Source organism: Colius striatus, chromosome 6 (genome assembly GCF_028858725.1).
Source record: "Colius striatus isolate bColStr4 chromosome 6, bColStr4.1.hap1, whole genome shotgun sequence".
Lineage (NCBI taxonomy): Eukaryota > Metazoa > Chordata > Aves > Coliiformes > Coliidae > Colius > Colius striatus.
The window spans coordinates 37,645,784-37,654,997 of NC_084764.1; positions in this window are offsets into that span (position 1 = coordinate 37,645,784).

Here is a 9,214-nt window from a genome sequence, read left to right on the forward strand (position 1 = left end):
TGCTGTCTTTTTCTTTTTTTAGGAGCTGCAGTATGCTGCAGACACATGAAAAATATGCTCAAGACTCCTTTGGAAAAAGTGTATAAATGAAGAACTTTGAAGATTTTTTTTGCTTGGTGAATATCTTCCAGCATAATCAGGTTTGAAATCAAGTTCTGTATTATTTTAATGACCGGTATGTCAATGAACAAATATTCACCCAAGGGGCTAGTGATGGGAAGGAGTGAAACAAAGGTAAAACCCTTTGAAACCTACAGATAAAATACTGTCCCCACTAAATTCAATGCTAGAACCTTCATGGATCTCATTACAGACAGATTTTTACCATGCTCTGATTTTAGTGGAGCTGCTCATGTGTTTTCAGTGAGTATCTTAATAAGATTTTGCAAACTTGGAGGATTAATCCATGATCCCAGCTGCTGGAGGTGGGAAAGATGTGTTAGTCCAAGTCTGCCATGTGGAAGGCTGCTCTCTGCATTACAATAATTGCTCTCTGCCTATCCTAATGAGTCTGCTTTCAGCAGCCAAATACAACCATGTAATCGGGGGAATTTCTGTTTATTGTTAAAATGTTTTCATGCCTAGAAAACAAGGACTTCTGGAATGTGTCTGATGGCAACATGACATGGGCTTTGGGAGGGGGTGCAAATGTCTGGAGTGCTGAGCTGTGATTTGCTCTGCAGACACCTTGTGCCCTGCTCTGCAATCAGTTGCAGCCAATATAGAGTTTAACTTCAGGCTAAGGAGCCTATGGACTTTTCATTACCAGGGAGGGAATAGCATGCCAGTTACGCTGCCTGCTTGCACGTGCTCTGTGTGTGTGAGCACTCAGCAGAACAGGCAATCCACCACCATCTGAAATGATGAGCAGCTGGGACGTGTCCTGAGCACATGCGCAACTCCTGGAGTGAGGGTAAGCTGTCAGGCATGTTAGTGCTTTCCCACAGCAGGAATGGCATGGAAACAGCATCAGCAACGCCCTTTTTCCCAGCATAATTCCATGCCAGCTGTCCATACCACCCCCCTCAGCTACTGCCATGGCATGTCAAGTGAGGAAGGAGGGATGCCAGCCTTTGGGGTGCCAGCTTGCACTTTAAGATGCTGTCACCTTCGACCATGTCCCTGGTAATAAGCATCCCCTCCACTCCAGGAAATTGTCCCACAATTGTATTGTATGGGAAAAGGGCTTCAGTGCAGGGGAATGTCCTTCTAGAGAGGGGCTTTTGCCAGGAAGTCTCCCAGGTGCCCTCCCCTCTTGCAGGGGCTGTGCTGGAGAAAGCTGGGCTTAACAAAAGACACTCCCCTTCAAAAACAAATAAACAACTCTCTAATCACTGCTGATGGTTTCTAATTGGACAGCACCTTTTCAACTAAATTAAATGGTGCTCAGCTGCTTCATCCTGCCTGAACACTCCCCCGACCCAAACCCCACATTAGCGTCCACTGGGTCTCACCTGGATCTAATTAGCGCTGGAAGGAAATGAAGAAAGTACATTTGAGATGCTGTGCCAGGGACAGGCACATTTCCAAAGGCTCTTTTGCCTCGGGGTGTTCAGTGAAGACACCCGCTGAGCTGGAAGAGCATCCTGTGTGTCAGAGGACACATCTGCAGCGTGTCCCTTCTCTGAGCATCACAGCCTATGGTTCCACAGGGGCAGCCCATGTGCCAGCCTCCCTGGGCTTTACCTGTTTATTTTTCAGTAAGTACATCTGAGCCAGGAAAGTTACTGGTTTGGCTGATTCTCCCTTCACCCGTGAGTGGTGTTTTCATCTGCAGGCAGCCACCTGCGTGAGGGGCACAAGGGACTCAGTAAGGAGCGAAAAGCTCTGGGTTACTTTTTTCCACTGCATCCTGCACGTTTCCAAGGCGAGACCTCTCTCCTCTGCCAAGGTTCAATGCAGCTCTTATGCACTAGATCCTCAAAAAAAAGAGAGAGAAAAAAGCAGTAAATACAGCACAGAAGCATGCTTTGTGTGCTCTCCTGCCTGAGAAAAGTGTTGTAGAGCAACTAGAGTTTCAAAGCTTCCTCCGATAGGACGTTTGATTCCCGGTGGGATTTTGGGCACCGTGAAGCCTGGCTAGCTCAGCAAATGTGTTTACTTTTGTGAACCAGAGAGCCACAAGGCAGGAATTCACAGTACCCCCAAGTTCTTAGCGCAGAACCAATAACATTATGAGCACCTCAGGGCAGCTGCAAACAAGGGCTTCTTTTATTCTCAGCCACAGGAAAAGGGAAAATCGCCCAGGTAAATGTGCAGTGGGAACTGCAAACGAGATTCTTTCTGTAAAGTTTGATATTCTGTGTTATTCCATGAAAGCTTTCTGGTAGTATGAGCAATAAGCCCCTCCCCCATCCCTACATGTTAAAGTAATTAGATTGCAAAATGCAATGGCTGTAGAATGGGTTTATGGCTTTTGTTATTTACGGGGTTTTTTGGTTGGTTTCTCTACCCCCATGATGAGTCTAATTGAAATCCAAATAAAGTCAGAGGATAAAATGAATGGTGACAAGCTGGAGGCTCCCTCTGGCTCTGCAGCACCACTGACACACAAGCTTTGTTCAAAGACTTCTAGGAAACGTAAAACCAAATTAGAAAAGTCTTAACATGCCAAAATGCTGCAGGAGACGTTTGGCTGTTCCTCAGGAACTGGTTCTCCAGAGTAGATCCTTAAGTGTGAGCATTTCTCCCTGCCAGCCAGCCTAGCACAGTGATGTTGCTAAATGAAATTACACAGGGATCACCAGCGTAAGGGGAAGTAAAAGAACACCTACTGTTCCCCAAATAAAGTGCTGTAGTGTATTGCCGTGTCAGACTGGAAGGAAATTCCAGCCTACCAGGGAAACAAACACATTAGGCTATGTTTTGAAGATGGAGTGATACCGGTGGTACCTTGAAGTTAATTAAAAATACTTGTAGTTGGTTCATATTTTTTCAAGCTGTTTGAACAGAGAGAATTTTGGATGTGAAGTCAGGTGCTTCCTAAAGAGCTGGGAGACACCAGCAAAAGTCCTGGCACTGCTTCCATTCCTGCAGAGCAGGCAAAAGTGGAGGTCACATCCCAAAGGGCTGGTGCTGAGCCATCAGGAGAGGGAGCTCTGACCTCATAACACAGCTGCAAGTCTCCCAGATTTCTGACCACAGCTTCAGTTCCTCCCCTACTGCCGCCGATCTGTGTTGGTTTGTGCATTAGCATCCATCTCCATCTCACTCTACTCTATATACCTATGGTGAAGATCTTTGTTTCACTACTACTTGGTCAGGGAAATGAGATCCCCCACTATGGCATTTGTGGGGTTCCCCAGGAAAGAGCACAGAGGATGGGTTTGGTGCCTTGAGAGAGTCCCTTTCCCTGTCACTGCACAAACCATCAGTCCCTGTGGCCCTCTCTGGCTTACCAGGGAAGCTTTTCGTGAGCAGTTGTTCTTGGTGGAAGTTTTTAACACTTGCATCTGTAACACTGAACAAGATGTGTCTTGCAGGATGCTTGAGATTAAATAAATGAAATCCCGTTATTTACATTCATTTTAAATGGCTGTAATGCATATAAGAATGTTTTTAAAATGTACATCATAAAGGGATACTATAGAAAAAGCACATACTGAGGACTAGCTATCGGCTGCTGGGATCCAGCTGATCAATAGACATCAACCCTCATGACAGACCACAATAGGGCAGAAAGTATTGAGCAGGGTTTTTCACCATCTTACCAATTCTTGTAGTACCTGATGGCTTCTGATGGTTTCCTAATTAATTCAGCCTCAGGATGTCTTGAGGTGCCAGATTGCTCTGAAGGAGACCAAAGACATAGTTCAACATGCCACATTGGTCTTAGGCTTGAAACTTCTTCCTTGGCCTTGATCCCTTTAAACCTGACACCCAGCGTTTCACGTGGACACTGTAGCCCAGAGACATTGTTTGCTTCTCTTTGCATCTGTGTTACAGAAAATTGAGGCACTTTGGAGATCTTGTTGACATTTTTTTGCAGCAGGAGATTTCAAAAACCTCAATCCCTCAACATGTGTAGGTGACTGCGCTTCATTTCTCCTGCCAGCACTTCTTGAGTTCAGGGCCACACCAATTCGTTACTTTCATGGTTGAAAATCCCTGCCAAAATTTGCCCCAGCCTGAAACAGTGACATCTTCTCCAACTGGGCTCCTCTAAGACCTGCCTGTGCTGCCCTACAAATACCTGCCTGAGAACGCGAATATAAATAGAAACTGCCACAGTTAGTTTAAGCAACTTAAACTATATTTCCTTAGCAATATACATACATATCTCAGAGTGTATACTGTAGAGAGAAAGTGTCACAAGGTTCAAACCTTCGAGGGCTGGGTTGCAGAGAGGATGCCAAAGGAAGATGGATCCAGCCCTGTCTTGAACCATCCTAGTTCCACCTGAGATAAATGTGCTCAGATGTTCCTCATTCCTTCTGCAAACTGGCATGTGAATTAAATGGAGAGAGTTGAGATGGATTCATCTCACAAAACCACTGGGCTTTGAAATGAAGCCCAGTAGGTGGGGGGATTGTGAAAAGGAGTTTAAAATATGTCGCCTCTCCCTGCTCTAGAATCATAGAATCACAAAATGGTTTGGATTGGAAGGGACCTTAAAGATCATCTGGTTTCAACCCCAGTTGCAAAATATTTAGTTTCTTCAACTCCTTTCTAGGCCACAGCCTGGCTCATGTTTCCCTGCGCTGGATTTTTATTTTCCAAGTGATTTGGTTGTGGTATCCACTTGCAGAGTTTCTCTGATGGAGAGATCTTTCCCTTTCTGAAGCATTCCTGCTCTCTGTGGATTCAGAGCAGTCTTGTAAATTAGAGCTTCTTGTAAATTAGAGGCTGCACATTGAACACTTCTAACCAAGACTGAATAAAACCTAAAAGAGATCACAGTGGAAGCAAAAGCAACTGTAACTGGAAGGCTTCCTTACGTCTCTAAATGCTCGTTTAATGATGAGGGGTGTTACAAAAGACAATATTCTTCTTTTTTTTTGTAAATCAATACTGACATTTCTGTGCTTCTGGTTCACAGAACCACAGAATGGTGGGGGTTGGAAGGAACCTCCAGAGATCATCCAGTCTAAACTCCTGCTAAAGCAGGTTGCCCTTGATCAGGGGACACAGGAACATATCCAGGAGTGCTTGGAAACCTCCAGAAAAGGAGACTCCACATTCTCCCTGGACAACCTGGGCCAGGGCTCCCTCATCTGAACAGCAAAGGAGTTTCTCCTCATGTTCAAGTGGCACTTCCCATGTTGCAGTTTGTGCCCATTACCCCTTGACTTGTCACTGGGCACCACAGAAAAAAGATTGGCCCCATCCTCTTGACATCCACCCTTTAGGTACTTGTAAGTTTTTTCTTATGTTTAAGTGGAACTTTTTGTGTTCCAGCTTCATCCCATTACCCCTTGTCCTGTTGATGGCTACTATAGAAAAAAGGAATGTCCCAGCCTCCTGACACCCACAATTTAGATATTTGTAAATGCTAATAAGATCCTCCCTCAGTCTTCTCTTCTCCAGACTAAACAGCCCCAGTTCCCGCAGCCTTTCCTCATAAGGAAGATGCTCCAGTCCCCTGATCATCTTGGTGGCCCTCCACTGGCCTCTCTCCAGTAGTTCTCTGTCCCTCTTGAGCTGAGGAGCTCAGAACTGGACACAGGGCAGAGTAGGGGGGGAGCAGAACCTCCCTTGACCTGCTGGCCACACTCTTATTGATGCATCCCAGGATGTCATTGGCCTTCTTGCCCACGAGGGCACATTGCTGGCTCATGGTTAGTTTATTATCACCCAGCACTCCCAGGTCGCTCTGCAGAGCTGCTCTCCATGAGCTGTGGAGAGATGTTGGCTATTGCAGCATGTGAAGATATGATATGGCTTCATATATCCTCTCTTCTAGGAGTGTTGGGCCAGAGAGAAATGCCTAAGGAATTCCAGACTGTTAAGCACATTTCAGATTTGCTTTCTGAAAATCCCTGTCAGATCCCTCCAGCAGGTCAATCCCTGCCTGTGCTGGTGCATGCGGTTGTTCCTCCCTAAGTGCAGGACTCTGCACTTGTCCTTGTTGAACCTCTTGAGGTTCTTCTCTGCCTAAATCTCAGACTGGTTAAGATATTGCTGAACTGACCATTGTGGAACTCCACTGGTCACAGGCCTGCAGCTCGACTCTGTGCCATTGATCACCACCCTCTGGGCTCTGTCATTCAGCCAGTTCTCGATCCACCTCACCACCAGTCATCCAAGCCACACTGCCTGAGCTTTCTGATGAGGATGTTATGGGAGACAGTGTCAAAAGCCTTGCTGAAGTCAAGGCAGATGACATCCACTGCTCTCCCCTCATCTAGTCAGCCGGTTATGCACTCACAGAAGGCATCAGATCATCAAGCAGAATTTCCCCTTGGTGAATCCGTGTTGATCCCATCTGATTGTTGCTGTCAAGAATGTCCCTGTAATCACAGGAGAGAGGCCAGTCCCAGCCTTTAGTTGCTTCTGGAAGTGCTGGGCTCAATGTAAGAGTCTGTGACCAGTGCTGGGGCTTACCTGGCCATCCAGTAGCAGCGGTGGCCATTCACAGGGTTGCAACTTCCCCCTTGGAGCTTTTAAAAATCCAGTGTAAAACAACGTCAAAATACAAAGCAAAGAGGCTTGTTTGGTGCAGAGAATCAATTTCTCTCCCCACAGCTGGCTTTGTGTGGTAGTCTGAAATATGACTTGTAATGTTATAAGATCCAAAATGATCTTCAAATTGACAGTGTCCCTTTAAAATTACATTCAAAACCCCTTTAAAGCAAGTGGCAGGATCTTAACAGCGCCCACAGAGTTCAGTATGCATCAGTGTCACTGGTCCTGCCCAGCTGTAAAAAACCCTCTCCATCTGGACTTTAAAAGACTTTTACTTTAAGAAAAGGCAAATCAGCAAGATTCCCCCCCACCAATCATTAACCAAGAAACCATTTGCAACTGAGATCTATGAAACTAAAGAGAGTTTATGTTAAATTGCTTCCACACGATATGTACAACACATCAGATTTGTTACACTTTGAGTAACAGGGACGTTACTTCTGCTTTACTAGGCAGAAATATAAAAAACTCCTTGTAAAAGAACACACAACACATGCACACAGGTGTGAAGAACCAGCTTCTTGTAGCATTTCTTCTGCAGATGCCAGATGCGCTTGCCCTGTTGCTGGATCCCATCTGCTAATGGAGAGGGCTGGACTCGAGGCCAAGATCTGAGCCGGTGTCCTCTTCTCTCTCTCTCGTCCTACTGATGTTGGTATGGCATTTTACAAGCCCCAAAGGGTTTCAAATTTTTACTTTTGTTTGTTCATTCTGTTTCTTGCCTTTCAGAAAATGCAAAGTGTTGCTGTCTGAAGCGCAACAGGTGAGTGCATTGAGAGAACTGCTGTTCAGCACCAAGGGATTTTGTGTGTGTCAGGGAAAAGGCATCTTTCAGCATCTTCTCCAGCCCTACATCTCATCCTCAGAGCTTGCTCTCTCTAGTTTGCCCTGGTTTTGGTAGCCGTCTGCCTTTTGTTTTGTGCAGGTTATCCAAGGACATGAAGCAGGTGGGCTTATCCTAAGTGCTGGTAGCATCAGATAGGTGTGGGTTATCTGAGGCATGAGTTGTGAGCATGAGAAACAATCATTTTAAATCAGACCTGCAAAACTGTTGAGAAATGTGGTAAGCCCCTGTGAAGTCTTGCTTCCTCCTCGTCCTCCCACGTCCCAGCGTGTTCGGGCTCTGCCTCAGTCGAAACGTTGTACAAATAGCCAGGAACCCAGCTGGTGTGAGGGAGGGGAGAGGATGAGCCTGCAAGAACATGAAGAAGAAAATGAGGAGAAGCTGATGCTTCTTTATGTCTTCCACAGGCTGACCTTTGTTTACATCTTCTAGGGAGAGATGGTCTTATTTATGGGCTCCTTGCAAATTCCTTGTGAGATATGCACAGAGAGGATGCCCAAGACTCTGACAGATGGAAGGATGGATGGACACAAGCAGACACACAACATATCCCACCCTCTCTATTCTCCTGCTTCTCCACTTTTTTTATACAAATACCCATGCCCCATCATTTATCACTTCCTTCAATCCTGACAGCCAATGAGGAAGTGTTTTTTAGGACTCAAGGTCTTTGTTTAGTTTTCTAATCAAATAATTTAAATGTATGAGTTGACACAATAGACGAAGAGCTGCAAGTCCCACTGCCTTCTATTGTGTGTGATTCTCCTTTAAGCAAATATATAATCACAGGCCTAAGTTATAATAATTATGTAATATTTCTTGATAGGAGCAATTGGAATCTATTGTGTAGGGAAGTAATTACAGGCTGCTTTAGTTCCTTTGTCTCTGAGTGGGTGGCATTTATGGGAAAAAAAAAAGATTATGCATGCTCAAAAATCTTTATAAAATGTTTGGTTCTCAGGAAGTCTTGGACCTCCTCAGATGTATGGGATTTTTAAGGGATAATAACTTCTCTTCATTTTCTGCACTGCACGAATGTATATTCAATTAACCAAGAAACACTTACTTCTAAGGACAAAAGAACATCAAGGCGAATGTTTTCCTTACAAAAGAGAGTTTATGAATCCACACATTCAAATAGGCTTGGTGGGAGTGTGCACGTTCCTCCTCACACATGCAGAAGATATGAGCCGCTTTTTAAGCTGGCATCTTAAATATTGATTTCTATCCTGTAGCAATTTCATGTTGGAGGGTTCTTTTTTTGTAATTAAATTGTTGAGGAAACCTTCACAGTAGTGACAGCGCAAAAACTGGCTTAAAGGAATAAATTAACAGTAATAGCACAAAAGAAGAAATATGAAGCACACTGCTACAAGCACTGTCTAATTTGCTTTTCCAGTTGCATCAGCGAAGGTCTGGAAATAACCAGACACATTAATGCTTATCTAGAAATGATAAAAGATTGCCATACTGTCAGATATTAATTTGGTTTCTTAATTGCTGACAGAAACTTGAGATGAGCTGTGTGTTGATTCAACTGCTTAACTGCTCAGTGAAGAATGTTTTTAAAGGGATTTCCTGTGGGGGAATACGAGAAGTTTGGGAGGTATTTTTGATACTTGGAAGCAAAAATGTGAAGTTTCAGTTCCTGCCACGATTTTATAAGTCTTTCATCAAGTGTTTAGGGGACTGATAAAGGATGCAGGAGGTGGGCTGAAGAGGAGAAAGGATCCTGAAAACACAGTT